This window comes from Cervus canadensis, chromosome 33 (genome assembly GCF_019320065.1).
Source record: "Cervus canadensis isolate Bull #8, Minnesota chromosome 33, ASM1932006v1, whole genome shotgun sequence".
NCBI lineage: Eukaryota > Metazoa > Chordata > Mammalia > Artiodactyla > Cervidae > Cervus > Cervus canadensis.
Genome location: NC_057418.1, coordinates 34,509,114 through 34,527,815, shown reverse-complemented (window position 1 = coordinate 34,527,815; position 18,702 = coordinate 34,509,114). Strand labels below are relative to the sequence as shown.

General features: G+C 39.0%; 1 pseudogene; it reads right to left on the bottom strand.

The window, feature by feature from the left end:
- Nucleotides 1–15,943: 15,943 nt before the first annotated feature.
- Nucleotides 15,944–17,366, bottom strand: LOC122433996 (annotated as a pseudogene).
- Between the last annotated feature and the right edge of the window lie 1,336 nt (nucleotides 17,367–18,702).

Below are 18,702 nucleotides of genomic sequence, written 5' to 3'. Positions count from 1 at the left end.
TGTGTGTGTAGTATGGTGTGTGTGTGTGTGTGGTATGTGGTTGTGTGGTTGTGGTGGGGTGTGGTGTGTGTTGGTGTGGTGTGGTGTGTGTGTGTGTGTGGTATGTGTGTGTGTGATGTGTGTGGTATGTGTGTGTGTGTGGTGGTGTGTGTGTGTGTGGTGTGTGTGGTGTGTGTTGTGTGTATGGTGTATGTGTGTGTGTGGTGTGTGTGGGTGTGTGTGTGTGTGTGTGGTGTGTGTGGTGTGTGTGGTGTGTGTGTGTGGTGTGTGTGTGTGTGTATGTGTGTATGTGTGTTTGTGTGGTGTGTGTGTGTGTGGTATGTGTGTGTGTGTGTGTGGTGTGTGGTGTGTGTGTGGTGTGTGTGGTGTGTGTGGTGTGTGTGTGTGTGTGTGGTGTGTGTGTGTGGTGTGTGTTCGCTCTCTTTACATGGAGGGTGAGTACTCTTCAGGACTGTGGTTAAAGTTGTAGTCCCCAGGAGGTACAGAGTGGATCTTTCTTGATGGAAAGCATGGATGGAAGGGAGGGGTAAACACAGGAAGGAGAAATGGAAGGAGAGAGGTTATTTTAATGAAAACAAGGAGGCCCACACAGCTGTTAATGAAGGTCTGAGGACAGTGGAGGCCAAACTACCTGTGGGATATTTTTGAGATGAGTTCCCCCACCTTCTACTAGCCAGGGAATCGAGGCCAAGACAATGCGTGCATTTGGAAAAAGCTACAGAAGCTATTCCCGCAGATGCCTTGATTTCTCTCTTCTGTGAGATCTATTTTTATTTACTTGGCTGCACCAGGCCTTAGGTGGAGCAGGAGGCATCTTCAGTCTTCACCGTGGCATGTGGGATCTCCTGGTTGCAGCATGAGGGATCTAGTTCCCTGACCAGTGATCGAACCTGCACACCCTGCATTGGGAACGCAGGGTCTTAGCCACTGGACCACCAGGGAAATCCCTTCACTCCTCTTTCCATCTTCCTTACTCTCCAGCTGAGGACCACCAACTTACTGACGCACAGGAAGACCCGACCTACAGTGGCTGAAAGGACGCACTGAGGAGACAGGGTCACATTATTCCTTACCTCTTCCTCCAGAACAAAACCCAAACACCTTCCCAGTGAGCTAACTGCCCTCAGGAATATTACCAACCAAATTAATATTTCAAGATCATATAAAGTGTGTTTGCTGTCCAAAACAAAATTACATGAAAAATCAGTAATAAAAAGGCATCTAGACTACAATAAATCCACTACAATATTGTAAAGTAATTAGCCTCCAACTAATAAAAACAAATGGAAAAAAAAGGCATCTAGACAATCTCTAAATACTTGGAAGCTATGCAATTCAATTCTAAGTAGCTCAGAGGTCAAATGAAAATTGTTGTTGTTCAGCTGCTAAGTCATGTCCAACTCTTTGTGACCCCGAGGACTGCAGCACGCCAGGCCTCCCTGTCCTTCACCATCTCTCAGAGTTTGCTCAAACTCACGTCCACTCTGTCGGTGATACCATCCAATCATCTCATCCTCTGCCACCCTCTTCTCCTTCTGCCTTCAATCCTTCCCAGTCTTTTTCAGTGAATCGGCTGTTCAAATTAAGAGACCAAAGTAGTGGGTTTTTGTGAATGGTGAAAGTAAACATTGACTTTTAATTTTTTTTCATGTAGATATCCAGTTGTTTCTGAACCATTTCTTGAAAAACCATTCTTTCTACTTAAGATTGAGTTGATGGCTTGTCTATATCAAAGGACTGTTTACATGAGGATCTATTTCTGGACTCCCTGTCCTATTCCATTGACCAGCGCCAGATTGTCTTGGTTAGTTTTACAGGAAGTGTTAAGAACAGGTATGCAAGTCTTCTGAGTTTATTCTTTTTTAAGATTTTTTTTTTTTAAAAGATGTTCTAAGCCCTTGGGATTTCAATAAAAGTTTTAGAGTCAGCCTGTAAATGTAAAGAAAAAGCCTGGTGGGATTATTATTGAGTTTATGTTGAATCTACAGGTCAATCTAAAGTATGATATCTTAAAAATATTGAGATTTCCAATAAATGAACATGATTTTTTGCTAATTAATTTTTCTTAGTTTATATTTTATAATTTTCAAGACTTGAAAGTCTTTAAAAATTTTATTCATAACTATTGAATATTTTCAATGTTATTGTAATAAAATATTTTGAAACTATCACTTTTAGTTTTGCACTGTTAGTATTTTGTTGTTCAGACATCAAGTCCTGTCTGACTCTCTGTGACCCCATGGACTGCAGCACGCCAGGCGCCCCTGTCCTCTGCCGTCTCCTGGAATTTGCTCAGAGTCATGTCCATTGAGTTGGTGATGCCATCTAACCATCTAATTCTCTGCCTCTTAGTATACAGAGTGCCATTAATTTTTGAGTTTCAACCTTATGTTTTGTAATTTAGTTAAATTTACTTACTGACTTTATTACTATTTTATTGATTCTTCAGGAATTTTTGTGTAAATTTATATATATATATATATACATATATATATAAATTACATTGTAGTGAGAAAATGTACTCTGTAAGATAGAAATCTATTAAATTTATTAAGTAATACTTTATGGCCAAGGATATGATCTGTCTTGGTGCAAATACCACATGCATTTGGAAATAATACGTATTCTACAGTTGTTCTGTATTGGTATTCTAGCAATTAGGTCACGTGTTTAATAATATTGTTCAAATGATGTATTCCTTTCTTTTCATTTTGCCTAGCTTTCTATTAATATATGAAAGGGGGGAAAGATTCCCTTTTCACTGAAGAACATCTGTAGTCTGTGACTATGTAACTATGTTTATCGGCATTTTATTACATATTTTCTCTCTCGACTTAATGGACATGAGTTTGAGCAAACTCCAAGAGATAGTGAAGGACAGGGAAGCCTGGCGTACTGCAGTCCATGGGGTTGCAAAGAGATGGACGTGACTGAACAGCTGAACAACAACAAATATACACATATATGTATATTTATGTGTATATACACACATATGCATATGTATATATTTGAGGCAAATATATACAAAATATATAAAGCACACTTTATATATGTATTTAACATATGTAATTTAGGTAGTGTTAGTGACAGAATTATTAAAAATACTTGTGTTTAATTTTTTCTTTTTCAGTTACAGATTTTTCTGGAAAATATAGCTGGCTAGTCATGTCACCAGGGATTTCAGCTAACTAAGTGGTAATCGCCTAAATTCCAGCCTCTCTCTCTCAAGAACTGATCAAAGTCCTGTAAGATCAGCAGAACAAAACCAAATTCAAGCAATGCTAACAAAAGACATTCTTTACTAAATTTTCTCTCAAATAAGTTTACACGCTACTTAACAACAATCCCATACTGAAGGTCTTCATTGTGGCTCAAATGTAATTGTCAATATGTGTGTTACTCAGGAGTCAAAATTTTTATTTTTAACAACTCAAGGCAGAACACTCTGGATATATTTTATGTAAGCTGATAGCTGCTACACAGTTTAAAAATGTTACATTTCATTATTAATATATGCTAGAAAATAAATTAAATGTTCTTCTTATGATGATATACCCTGTCATATCCTTATAGATACATTTATATCGATTAAATAAGTCATTTATAAAAATGATAGTTTAGGATAGCATTCTAATGCAAATTTTTCTTTCTCTTTCATTTTTGATAGTAGTGGTAAAAGCGGAGCTTTGAAATTCTGCCTGGAATCTGCCTTTGTCTTAGCCTGATTACAACACTGTTATATATTAGGTGTTTATTTTCTGTCTCTCTGGCAATGAAGTAGTTCAGCAGTACTTGGCCTCTGGGCAAAAAAAGACTATTGAGTTAGCCTTGTCTATAAATTGGTACCACTGGGATGGACAACTACATGTATTATTGTATTATTTTTCACAAGATGCCATATTCTGAAATGCTTCCCATTCATCAACCTAATAGCTCAGCAAGTATCTTCAGTAGTCTCTATAGTCTGGGTCACTTAGCTCTGGAGGTTAGAAAGGTGATTATGAGGCCAGGGCTGTGATTTTAATTCCTGTTAGGTTCTCAGTTAGAAAAAAGTCTCTGTACATAGCTACCACCTGTGCTTCTCACTTTGACGTCTTGTAGCTGCACATTAAGGGTTATAAAAGTGATATGTCACAGGAATGCAGATGACACCGTGCAATTTATCATTCAGTTCAGTTCAGTCACTCAGTCGTGTCCGACTCTTTGCGACCCCATGAATCGCAGCACGCCAGGCCTCTCTGTCTATCCCCAACTCCCGGAGTTTACTCAAACTCATGTCCATCGAGTCGGTGATGCCATCCAGCCATCGAATCCTCTGTCGTCCCCTTCTCCTCCTGCCCCCAATCCCTCCCAGCATCAGGGTCTTTTCAAATGAGTCACTTCTTTGCATCAGGTGGCCAAAGTATTGGAGTTTCAGCTTCAGCATTAGTCCTTCCAATGAACACCCAGGACCGATCTCCTTTAGGATGGACTGGTTGGATCTCCTTGCAGTCCAAGGGACTCTCAAGAGTCTTCTCCAACACCACAGTTCAAAAGCATCAATTCTTCGGTGCTCAGCTTTCTTCCCAGTCCAACTCTCACATCCATACATGACCACTGGAAAAACCATAACCTTGACTAGATGGACCATTGTTGGCAAAGTAATGTGTCTGCTTTTTAATATGCTGTCTAGGTTGGTCATAACTTTCCTTCCAAAGAGTGTCTTTTCATTTCATGGCTGCAATCATCATCTGCAGTGATTTTGGAGCCCCCCAAAATAAAGTCTGACACTGTTTCCACTGTCTCCCCATCTATTTCCCATAAAGTGATGGGACCAGAAGCCATGATCTTAGTTTTCTGAATTTATCACTTATCATGATAGCAATTTATCATTACTATTAGGAAAAAAATGTCAAGGTAATATTCCCTTGACTAAATTTTTGCTTCGTTCACAGGGAAGCCTATGTATTCAACTGAAGCTACATATACTTGCACTTAAGTGCATTTTTCTGTGTGGTAAACTAAATATGAAGTCAATATTTTCTTTTGTGTTTGGAATATTAAAAGATAAAGCAGATTAATAGTTGAACTTTGGAATCATGTTAAAGCCCAGTATATGCCATATGCAAAGCACCCATAAATGCACAAGCCAAGAGGCTCAGAAGTTCCTTTAGACTAATTTGAAGCTATTATTTTCCCAGTCTCTTATAACGATATTTGGCCCTTTTTTTTAAACCAAGGTGCATTTATTATCTATTTTTTATTTATCTGGGTGACTGAGACCTGGTGTATCCTAAGGTTAATCTTCCATCTTTCCAGCAATTGCACTTTTGCTATGATGATTCATGATTTTAGAACACTGCCCTTGCCAGCAATACATTTTGCCTTCATTAACAAGGGAAATAGATTAAGCTCTTAACTTCTTCTTCCATCCATTTAGTCAGAAATATCTGCTGGTCATCTGCTTTCTTCTGGATGCCTTTTATTTCTTTCTCTTGCCTGATTGCTCTCGATATTACCCAGTGCTTTGAAATAGAAGTGATGACAATGAGCACTTCTGTCTTGTTAGTAATATAAGAGGAAAGGTTTTCAAACTTTTATCATTGAATGTGATGTCAACTGTGGGCTTGTAATATATGGCCTTTATTATATTGAGAGGACTGAATTTAGGGGTGACCTCTCTTATTGTCTTGATAGCATCATGCCACAGAATTTGTTTTTATCATTTGCTGAAGTCTACTTACATTTTTATCCATGCATTAAAAATTAATTTTTTTCTTTCTTTTTATTAAAAATACTAAGATGAAATCTATTTTTTTTAAGTTTTACTTTCCTGTGTGCTCAGTCGTGTCTGACTCTTTGCAACGCCATGGACTATAGCCTGCTAGGATCCTTTATCCATGGTATTTTCTAGGCAAGAATACTGGAATGGGTTCCCATTTCCTTCTCCAAGGGATCTTCCCGACCCGGGAATCAAGCCCATGACTCTGGGGTCTCCTGCAATGCCAGGTGGACTTTTTACAGCTCTGCCACCTGGGAACCCTCTTTACTTTCCTGCTACAATAATATATTCCAATTTATTTAAAAAATGCACATTTCCCAGTATGTTTGTGGTGTATGCAGATAAAAGTTTTAAAGAATTGCTGTTGGTTTTGACAGTTTTTCCCAGGACATTTTGAACACTTAAAATCAGATCATAAAGATAACTTAAAATGCCATTTTAAGAAGACAATAAGGTGGTGGAGGCAGGATTTTCACTTTATTGATCAAACACTTTGTTGTGCGTAAAAGTACATGAGAAGATTACTGCCCAACGTGAAGGGACTGACGGGGATGGATCTCATCACAGCCAATCGGAGCTGTGTTCCTACATCCCTGGGTGCTTTTCTGAGTGCCACTCAGGCTATCTGGTCCAATAAAGAGAAAAAATCCATCTGTGCCGTCTACTGTTCTCTTCCTCTCCCAGGTCATTTTGACCCACCTGCAACTACTCCATCGCAGCCACTGAACGTGGTTGTATAACTGTTAAGGGCACAACTTTGGAAAGGTGACTAAAGTTGGACACTTTCTACAAAAAAGGAGTGTTATTAATGCACTCAGAGAGAGAAAACAAATGGCGGGATCCTGTGGGGGTGTAGTCTAGTTTTTACTGCCAGGAATTTGGAATAATCACCTTACCCATCTGTGTCATAAATATATGAGTCAACTGGGAAGCTTTTCTTTATTAAATGGCTGTGAAAACTGCTTCAGGACTCTCCCCACCTCCTCGCAATTTTTATTTATGACAGTTGTTAACTCCAGTTTGTTTTGGATTTCTGCTTCATCCTTCCCTTTTAAAGTTGGTGCAAAATGGAATGCATGTGCTTTCCCTTAATAAGGTGATAAAGAGTATACAGTTAATTTGGAAGCCCAGGAATTTGAGGTTGTTTCTTACGGTAAGAGCTTGCATAGCATGACGGAAATACAGGAGAAGAAGGCATCCATAAAGCCTCAAGAACGGACTGAGTAGCGGTCTTTTTATGTTTATTAAGACGTACCTGAAACCACTGTAGTGAAGTGAAGTGAAAGTCGCTCAGTCGTGTCCAACTCTTTGCGACCCCATGGAGTATACAGTCCATGGAATTCTCCAGGCCAGAATACTGAAGTGGGCAGCCTTTCTCTTCTCCAGCAGCTCGACCTGACCCAGGAATCAAACCGGGGTCTCCTGCATTGCAGGCAGATTCTTCCAACTAAATTTCCAACTTCACTATTATTAATTAGTATTCTATGGAGACTGTGTGTTTTTGCTGTGTTAAAAGGCATATGCGATCAGGAATGAATTCTTGACAAGATGATTCTGAATCTTCAAAAAAAGGCGTGTAGGCAAAAGAGACATTTTTTAAAAAAAATATAGATTAATGGAAAATAAGGCTCTGATTCCACCAGATTGAGAAAATATGACCAAGTTAAGATGACTAAGGGGGCTTCCCAGGTGGCTCAGTGGTAAATAACCCACCAGCCAATGCAGGGCGTATGGGTTCGATCCCTGATCCAGGAAGAAAGTACAGGCTGCAGGGTAACTGAGCTTATACCCCACAGCTACTGACCGGGGCTCTAGACCCCGGGAGCCACAGCTATTGAGCCTACGCACTGCAATTACTGAAGCCCACAGGCCATAAAGCCCGCGCTCCTCCACGAGAGAAGGCCCCACAGTGAGAAGCCTGCTACCACAACTAGACTGTAGGCCACACTCACTGTAACTAGAGGAAAGCCCATGCAACAGCAACGACCCAGCACAGCCATAAAGAAATAGAATTACATATATGAAAAGTCAGGCATGCAATGGAGCAGGAAAGATGACCCACAACGAGACCAGTCAACCAATAGAAACAGATTGTAAAAAGGAACAGAAAATGCAATTAGTGGGTAAAGACCTGAAAGAAGCTATTTTGAATATAGGCTGCATGTCAAGAACTGATATGCATGCCCAAAATACTCAAATCAAAATTCTAAGACTAAATGTATCATGTAAAATATATATTGAGTGGGATTAAAAGTATGTTAGACATTCCAAACCAAAAGACGTATGAACTCAGGATGTAGGAAAAAAAATTCTATCAGAAAAAACCTAAAGTGAGAAAAAATGTACAGAGACTCAGTAAGATAGGAAGCATCAGGAGGCCAAATATATACTGAAACTGAATATATTGGAACTCTAGAAAAAGGGGGATACAGAAAACTGTGTGAAGAAATATGGCCAATTATTATCCGAATTAATAAAAACTGTAAATTCAGTTCAGTTCAGTCCGTCAGTCATGTCTGGTCACGACTGAGGGACTGAACAGAACTGAACCGCAGCAGACCTCCCTGTCCATCGCCAGCTTCCGGAGTCCACCCAAACCCATGTCCATCAAGTCAGTGATGCCCTCCAACCATCTCATCCTCTGTCGTCCCCTTCTCCTCCTGCCTTCAATCATTCTCAGCATCAGGGTCTTTTCAAAGGAGTCACCTCTTCGCATCAAGTGGCCAAAGTACTGGAGTTTCAGCTTCAGCATCAGTCCTTCCAATGAACACCCAGGACTGATCTCCTTTAGGATGGACTGGTTGGATCTCCTTGCAGTCCAAGGGACTCTCAAGAATCTTCAGCACCACAGTTCAAAAGCATCAATTCTGTGGTGCTCAGCTTTCTTTATAGCCCAAGTCTCAGATCCATACATGACCACTGCAAAAATCATAGCTTTGACTAGATGGACCTTTGTTGGCAAAGTAATGTCTCTGCTTTTTAATATGCATCATAACTTTTCTTCCACGGAGCAGGTGTCTTTAAATTTCATGGCTGCAGTCACCATCTGCAGTGATTTTGGAGCCCCCCAAAATAAAGTCTGTCACTGTTTCCATTGTATCCCCATCTATTTGCCATGAAGTGATGGGACCAGATGCCATGATCTTAGTTTTCTGAATGTTGAGTTTCAAGCCAACTTTTTCACTCTCCTCTTTCACTTTCATCAAGAGGCTCTTTAGTTCTTCTCCTTGGGACTTCTCTGGTAGTCCAGTGGTTAAGACTCTGAGCCTCCTGTGCAGGATATACAAGCTCAATCCCTGGACAGGGATCTGAGATCCTGTGTGCTGCATGGCATGGACTAAAAAATAAAATAAAAGCTGTAAATACACAGATGCAAAAAGCTCAATGAACCATAAGCAGCTGAGATATGAAGGAAAATACAGAATTGCTCAAAATAAAATTGTTTAAGTCTACAGAAAATTATTTAAAAAATATCATCCAAAAAGACCTACGTACATACGAAAAAGGAAAAGTACTACAGGTGACTTCTCATCAAAAATCCTAGTTAGAAAACCAAGGATGACCACATTTATAGTAAAATAAGAAGAAAAGCAGGATTCTATACCCAGTCAGTTTTTTAAAATAAAGGTGATATTAAATGTTTGATGTACAGACGATTAACAAACTCATCATAAGTAAGCAATGAAATATTTAGAAAGTCATTCAATCAAAAGAAAGTTAGGCCAGATGGAAATGTGGATCTATACAAAGGATTTAAGAGCACTAGGATCTGTAAATGTCAGTAATAAGACATATCTTCCTATCTGAAGTTCATTTAAAAGATAATGGAGGTGCTTCAAATTAATAATATCAGCTTCCACATCAAGAAACTAGAAAGTGGATAACAAAATAAACCCAAAACGAACAGAAGGAAGAAAATGAAGTAGAACAGAAATCAAAGAAATCAAAAGCAAAAATAACTTAAAAAAATCAAACCGAAACCTACCATTTTAAAAATAACAATGAAATGATGACCTTTTATCAAAACTGACAAAAAAGAAAAAAAATGAGGAGATACAAATGGCTGATATCAGGAGTCCTGTAGAGGATAATGAGAAGAGATCCCAGAGACTTTACAAGAATCACCACGAACACTACAAACGCCTACCAGCACATGAATTTAGCAGCTCAGATAAAAGGGAGCCTTGACAACTACACACACCCAAAGTCCCTCAGGAAGATTCAATCCTACCAAACGTAAAAGAAGAAATAGTAACTCAGCACAGTCTGCACCAGAGATAGAATAGGAATGAACATTTTTCAAGTCATCTCATGACACCAGCTTTGCCCTGATCTTAAAACTAGACAAAAAATCTACCAAAAAAAAAAAAAAACTATAGAATATTATCTTGTAAAAGCTTAGACACAAAAATTCTTAGCATAAGTGATAGCAAATCAAATCCAGTTTTATGTGTATAGATAGATTGATATAAATTTATATTGGTATAAATTTAGATGGATGGATGGATACACACATACATACATAGACAAATAGATATCTAAAGAATATCATGTTTCCTTTGTGGCTCAGCTGGTAAAGAATTCACCTGCAATGTGGGAGACCTGGGTTCAAACCCTGGGTTGGGAAGATCCCCTGGAAAAGGGAAAGGCTACCCACTCCAGTATTCTGGCCTACCCATTCCAGAAGCAACAGTTAGAACCAGACATGGAACAATGAACTGGTTCCAAATCAGGAAAGCAGTACGTCAAGGCTGTATATTTTCACCCTGTTTATTTAACTCATATGCAGAGTACATCATGAGAAATGCCAGGCTGGTTGGATGAAGTGCAACCTGGAATCAAGATTGCTGGGAGAAATATAAATAACCTCAGATATGCAGATGACACCACCCTTATAGCAGAAAGTGAAGAGGAACTGAAGAGTCTGTTGATGAAAGTGAAAGAGGAGAGTGAAAAAGTTGGCTTAAAACTCAACTTTCAGAAAACTAAGATCATGGCATCTGGTCCCATCACTTCATGGCAAGAATGAAGTGATTGTTTATTCATTGTAAGGACTGAGGTTGAAGCTGAAACTCCAATACTATAGCTATCTGATGCGAAGAACTGACTCATTTGAAAAGACCCTGATGCTGGGAAAGATCGAAGGTGGGAGGAGAAGGGGACGGCAGAGGATGAGATGGTTGGATGGCATCACTGACTCGATAGACATGAGTTTAAGCAAGCTCCAGTAGTTGATGATGGATAGGCAAGTCTGGGGAAACAATGAAAACAGTGATACTTTATTTTCTTGTGCTCCAAAATCACTGCAGATGGTGATGGCAGCCATGAAACTAAAAGGCACCTGCTCCTTGTAAGAAAAGTTATAACCACCCTAGACAGCATGTTAAAAAACAGAGACATTACTTTGCCAACAAAGGTCCATCTAGTCAAAGTTTTGATTTTTCCAGTGGTCATGTATGGATATGCGAGTTGGATCACAAAGAAAGCTGAGCACTGAAGAATTGATGCTTTTGAACTGTGGTGTTGGAGAAGACTCTTGAGAGTCCCTTGGACTGCAAGGAGATCAAACCAGTTAATCCTAAAGGAAATCAGTTCTGAATATTCATTGTAAGGGCTGAGGCTGAGGATGAGATGGTTGGATGGCATCACCGACTCGATAGACATGAGTTTAAGCAAGCTCCAGGAGTTGGTGACGGATAGGCAAGCCTGGCATGGAGCTCATGGGGTTGCAAAGAGTTGGATACGACTGAGGAACTGAACTGGAAGCATAACATGCCGCTAACAAGTCAGGTTTCTTTCCAAAATGCTAACTTTTCAATATTCAAAAATCAATTATATAGTCCATTATATCACCAGTCTAAGGAATAAAACCCTACATGGTTGAATTCATTAATACAGAGAAGACATTTGGCAAATTATGCCCATTCTTAAAACTCTTCCATGGCTTCCAATTGCTCTTAGACTGAAGAATGAGTTTTCCAAGTGTCCCGCAACTCTGTTGGGACTGGCCACTGTGATCTCTCTGGCGCTACATGCCACAGTTCAGTTACAGGCCCTGCTCACAGTCTCTGGGGATCACAGTCTCTGGGGACACGCTCTGTGTGTGTGTGTGTGTGTGTGTGTGTGTGTGTGTGAGTGTGTGAGTGTGTGTGAGTGTGTGAGTGTGTGTGAGAGTGTGTGTGTGAGTGTGTGTGCTCACTCCCTTCAGTTGTGTCTCTTTGCGACCCCATGGACTGTAGCCCTCCATGATGCTCTGTCCATGGGATTTTCCCAGCAAGAATGCTAGAATGGATTGCCATTTCCTCCTCCAGGGTATCTTCCAGACCCCGGGGTCAAACTCGCGTTTCTTCTGTCTCCTGCATTGTCAGGCGAGTTCCTTGCCACTAGCGTCATCTGGGAAGTTCTTCTCAACCCAAACTGTCATGACTTTGAAAGGCCTTCCCCACATGTAAAGGTAGACTCTAGATTTAAGTCTCTGTGGAGTTTAATCAGGAAGACTTTCTTTGGAAGGTCAGTGTAAGTGAATTCTCACTCTCTTACAACTCTTTATCCCAAAATAAATTTAGGATTGTATTCATATGATAATTTAAAGCTCATATACACATTTGTGCATGCTTATCTCTTTAGTTCATCCATCTAGCTCATACTAGGCATTAGTATTGACATATTTACTGACTGAGCCAATGACGCACTTCATAATGAGTTCAGCATTAAAAGTGTTTCATTAATGGGAATGTCTTCACTTCTTATCAGGCAGGGTTAACACTCTGGGAAAGTACATGCTAAAAATAAGTATAATTGAATCTGTTTATTTTGCACTTAAAGAGACCTTTTAACTTCAATGCCATTTTAAATATATTTATTCATTTTTATTGTTTATTTATGAAATGAACATTTATTAAGTTCCTAATGTGTGCCAAGTGTGAGGGACGCAACTGTGAATAAATAGAATGTCTCAAATTTTTGCAGCAAACAGGCTTGTGGTTCTTTTTTATTTGTTTTAAGAAAGAGAACACAATGAATGAAGTGAACAGTTGTCTGTATTCTTTCTTCCTGGACAATGCTAGTTAATATAAAAAAGTGCTATGCATGCATAGCTAAAATATTTAAACCATTTAGAAAGGAGTGAGATGGAAAGTGAAAGAAATAACCCTAGCCCAGTTCCCAGTTTATTCCCCTAAAGATGATCACTGTTTTAATTCTCTTATAACTCTTCCGGAAAAGAAAGAAGCAAACATATTTTCTTGCTTACTTAGGGAAAAGATCTGATAATTATTTACTTCTGCTTTTTACTGAAATCACAGCATGGAAATTTTCCATATTAGCATGTGGATATTTACCTCGTTTTCATGGCAATGCAGTATTCTGGATTCCCTGTAATTAGTATAGCAGCTCTCCTATTGAATAGTTCCATTTTTCTATTGTTTCTACTATAAAAGCATTTTAATAACTATGTAATAGGCTGTAATAAATAACTGGTCAGTGGAGAATGCCATAGAATATTTAACATAGTCCCAAATTACGATACTAAATATTCTGATCCTGTGATCACACCAGAGAGTCCAGTAGTTCAGTAACTATTACTTCTCTGTGTGTGGAAGGACCAGAGAGTCTATCATAAGATAGGGAGTAAGGTAAGCAGTCAAAAAAAAAAAAAAATCACACTTGGAAAGTAGTTTTTCACCCTGTTCTCCTTTTCTTGGAGCAGAGATAAGTGAATTTCCATAACAATGTCCCTAAAAAAAAAAGAGAGACAGTATTCCAAAAAGTACAGAAGTATAGGGAAAAAAATTCCTTTTGCCTGTTTTGTTAACCTGTCATTGGGGCAATGGAACTTTCTTTTGACCAGCAATTTGGGCTAAAACTCAGAATTTTCCACTGTCACCTCTCGGACGGTCACGTTTCCTTTGGAAGGCAGTTGATAAAAAGCTGAGCAGTGATTCTGCTCAAGGTACCGGTCCCCTGCTTTCAAGGAGCTGTGGGAAACCAAGACAGTCCACAGAATGCATTGCACGTAAGCACATTGACAGGGAAATGAGAGCGTTCATCTGAAACAGCCCGCCAGATGCTGCATGATATCCTGTCAATGTGGTTCACTTAATGCCGTCAAAGCCTTTCTGACGGCGTGGCTGTTTTCTCCTGTAACTGTCAAAGATGCTTTTGAATTGGCAGGCTCAGCGGGTATCACTTTTTAGTCTCCTTTTTATTTTTTCTTCAAGCTCACATGATCACACAGATGCCGTGAAGGACTAATCAATAAATCGACATGTAGATCTAACGAAGAGGATACATATATGAGCTAACTCATTTTATTGTTTTAAAATACCCTAAGGGGGCAAAGGGCTTCCCTAGTAGCTCAGTTGGAAATAATCTGCCTACAATGCAGGAGCCCTGGGTTCGATTCCTGGGCCTGGAAGATCCCCTGGAGAAGGAAATGGCAACCCACTCCAGCATTCTTGCCTGGAGAATCCCATGGACAGAGGAGCCTGGCAGTCCATGGAGTTGCAAGAATCAGACATGACTTAACGACTAAACTACCATCAAGGGGACAAAACACAAGAAATGATCTATTTCTAGCACGGTGATGCTTCACACCACTTAATTTCTGCCTTTTCGTGAGGTTGGGAATGTGAGTTACATATTTTCCTTTTTATTTATTTATTTTAAACTAGAAAGTGTGTGGCTAAATATGTTGTATTCTTTCCTTAAATCTCCAGGATTTTTGACAATATTTTCCCTAAGCATTGAAAGTGATGTTCTCTGAAGCTGAAAACTTTAAACTTCTAACAGATAAATGTGTGGACATAGCAGGACCAACCTCAAGACTTAAGCTGTGAAAAAGAAGAACTAACAGACTGAAATATCAGTAATACAATTGTTCAGCTGGATTTTGACTTCAAACAATTTTGACACATAACATGTCAGAAAGTTTCTTTCTCAAAAATAAGATTCAGTCTCTTAAAGAGTTAGCTTTTTAGAAACTTTTAAATTTGAAATTGTTTAAATTCAAGAGAAGTAGAAAAAAACAGCATCCCCACATGCCTTTGACCAAGCTTCCTTAAATGATAACATTGTACAAAACTATTGTACATGTATCAAGACCAGCAATATGACATCTATACACCACTTTTATATAGTCTTTCCTCCCAATCCTACACCCTGGCAACTATGGAATTTTCTCCAGCATTACAATTTTGTCATTTAAAGAATGTTATAAAAATTAAATGAAAAAGCATATAAGCTGTTTTAAACAACTTTTCAGAGATAGGCTTGGCGTATCCTCAAGTCACCCATTTGGAATATAGCATTCAGTGAATTTCAGGATACTCACAGAATTGTGTAACCCATCACCATAAACTAATTTTAAACCTTTTTCACTCCAAAAAGAAACCCCATGCCCATCATGGCCTCCCTCCATTTCCCTACTCAAAAAGCTCATACAATGCTAGGAAATCAAGAATTACTTTCTACTTTCTGTCTCCCTGGATTTTTCTATTCTGTGTGTTTAATATAAGTGGAGCCATACAATAGATGACCTTCTGGTTTCTTTCAATTGAAAAGTAATGACACCAAACTTCACATTTTAGCACGCTACAGACTTCCATTCCATTTTTATTTCTGAATAATATTCTGTTATGTCTATACCATCTTTTATTTATTTATCATTCAGTGGAAATTTAAGTTGTTTAGCTTGGGGCTGTTATGACTGACGCTCCTATGAACGATTGTCTTCACCCTGTGTGTCTGCTGCAGTCCATGGGGCCGCAGAGTCGGACGCGACTGAGCGGCTGTACTGAACTGAACTGAACTGAGTGTCTCTTATCTACTTGTTGAGTCATCTGGTAGTGAAGAGTGAAAGTAGCTCATTCGTGTCCGACTCTTTATGACCTCATGGACTACAGTCCATGGAATTCTCTAGGTCAGCATACTGGAGTGGGTAGCCTTTTCCTTCTCCAAGGAATCTTCCCAACCCAGGGATTGAACCTAGGTCTCCCGCATTGCTGGCGGATTCTTTACCAGCTGAGCAATCAGGGAAGCCTGAGTCATCTGGTAACTGCATATTATATGGGCAAATCACATCTTGCTCAACTTCATGATATGAGTGTTAAGTAGAGATATCTTCATTTTTCTATTATAAATACCCAGGAATATAATTGCTGGAACATATAGCACATATTCAGCTCAATAAGAAATTGCCAAGAATATGTAACTGGACTTAGAAAACCCAAGCTGTAGCTCTTTGGCCTTAAGGAAGGTTTGCAAAGCTTCCTGTATAGCTGAGATGTTATTTTTCCAAACAGAGTAGCGGCCATGTTTTTGCTCAAAACCCAGTTCAGTTTTGAGAGAGTGTAACAGTGTCTTCCCTTGTTTTATCTGGATGTTCCTTGAAGTGTTGTCGGTATTTGACTTTGTTTTGTAAGCCCTCAAATTCAGATGCACAGCCACACAAAACCACATACCATAGACGACAATGTCCATTCTTGAGTGTTCTCTTAATAGCTTTTTTTACCATGTCTTTACAATACTTGCATAATGCTTCTTTTCTTGTGCATTTGTAGATAGCTCATACATATCTCCAGAAGCAGGAGCAAATTGCCAAATAAACACCGTTTCAAATCTAAACTTTTCTTCCTGGTCACAAAAGTAGTTCAAACTCTCAATCTTGCTGGACTCATTCACATCTAAATTATCAGCCATCTGAAGAAGGGCATCTACATTTAATTCCTCTGCATGGGTGTTAGATGTCTTGGGGACTGGAAAAGAACTTGCTCTTCAACAAATCAGAAGTGGTCTACCACAAATTTAAACTAATCAAAGTTTTCTTGTTTTTCAATTATCTTTTTTTTTTGTTTGTTTGTTTGTTTTTATGTGAGGGTAACGTGCTCAGATTTGAAGGTAAAAACATGCTTCTGCAGGAGGTATTCCACTAGTAGCACAACAAAACTAATCGTGTTATTGGAGAAATCTATTTCCCATATGTCACTACAAAATGGTCTTTAAATATGTATGTTTATATTTTTCCCATTAATAATAAACTGTAATCTTCAGATATTTCTTTAAATAAAATATTTAGATCAATTCAATGAAATGAACTCTAGTGAGTGCAAAAACAGAAAAAAAAAAAAAATCGCCAAGCAGTCTCCAGAGTAGCTGTAATGATCTCATATCTCCCAAGCAATGCATCAGGATCTCGTTGTTCCATATCCTCATCAGAACTTAGTGTGTGTGTGTGTGTGAATCATATATATTTATCATACACACACACACACACACTCACTAGTGGGAAAGAAACTACCTGCCAATGTAGGAGATTAAGAGTTTGATCCCTGGGTCAGGAAGATCCCCTGGACGAGGGCATGGCAACCCACTCCAGTGTTCTTGCCTGGAGAAACTCATGGACAGAGGAGCCTGGCGGGCTACAGTCCATGGCATCACAAAGAGTCAAGCGCAACTGAAGCAACTTGGCACGCAAGCACATGTAATTCTTCAGGAATAAGTGGTACCTTATCATGGCTTCAGTTTGCATTTCCATGATGGACAACGATGTCAACAACTTTCCTGTGAAGACTTGGTATTTCATATTCTCTTCCCTGACGTCTTTCATGTCTTTTGCTCATGTTCTAGCTGAATTGTATTCTTACGGTATCATTTAGAAAATATTTTATGATTATGGAAACAAGTCCTTGGTCGGTTGTGTGATTTGCTGATATTTGCCCCCAGTCTGTGGTTTGCCTTTTCATCCTCTTAACAAGGTCTTTCAGAAATCAAGTGATTTTAATCTAGCTGAAGCATACTGTCTTGATTATGTTTTTAATGAATTGTGCTCTTTGGAGTCATATCTACAAACTCTGCCTAATCTTAGGTCACATTGTCTTATCCAGTGTTTTCCGAAATCATAATTATGCTTTTTACACTTGGACCTATATGTCAATGTTTTAAATACAATGTAGTTTTAATGAAGATTGCTGTTTGTTTGCTTGCTTACACATGTCCATTTTTTCCAATATGATTTATTTAATACATTTCTTCATTAAATTGCTTCTGCCACTTTGTTTAAAAATCATGTGTGAGTATTCATGCTCAACTATTTCTATTCTTGACAATGTTTATTATTATCTGAGCCTTGAGATCCTGGAAAAGAAAAAAGGTTCAGAAATTCCCTCAACTTGTATGTTCTTGGAAGGTGGATGTTTCACTTGAGGTCAGCCTGCTTTTCTGGAAGACACCTAAGGAGGTACACTGTGCCAGCTGGGGCTGAGTCAGCCAAAGTTCAAATTCAAGGGCATCTTAAGGAAAACTGGATTCAAAAGCTTTTGTTCCCATTGATCAGTGGGGACAAACAGTTCAGACAGGAATTTGGAGGGACTATTTCTAACCTTCTCAGAGGTAAACAGGGTGGCTTCCTAAGGCTCACCTAAGTCACAGGGCAGAAGATGTATCTTTAGCAAAACCACTGCTATGCTGGATATCAGCTGCTTTTCATGAGAAAAGCAGATATCATCAGAGATGTGACCGTATAAATCCTGAGTTTCAGCCTAAGTTGTTGCTCAAAAAAATTGTCATCACTTCTATACAAGTTTGACAAAGCATATAGAAAGAATTTATCACTGTACACGCGTATATTATTGGAATATTTCTTCTTTTCTTGAAGGGGCATTCTTATGGAAAAGCTCCAAGGAAAGAGGAAGTACCTCCTCTCCAAAAAAAAGAGAACGTAGTTGGAAACTGACTACTTTCCAGTGTGATTGCATAACTACTTACTCCCTTTCTTGTGACTTCAGGTCCTTTAATGCATAGGGAAGTAAGTTAGCGAACTGCTGGACTCTGCTGACGGAAAGGACTTCAGATCAAAACAGTGTTAACAGTACAATATCTATGATTTTTCTTCTGAAATGAATTCAATATCCTCCTCTGGTATTCCTCACTGATAAAATGTTTGT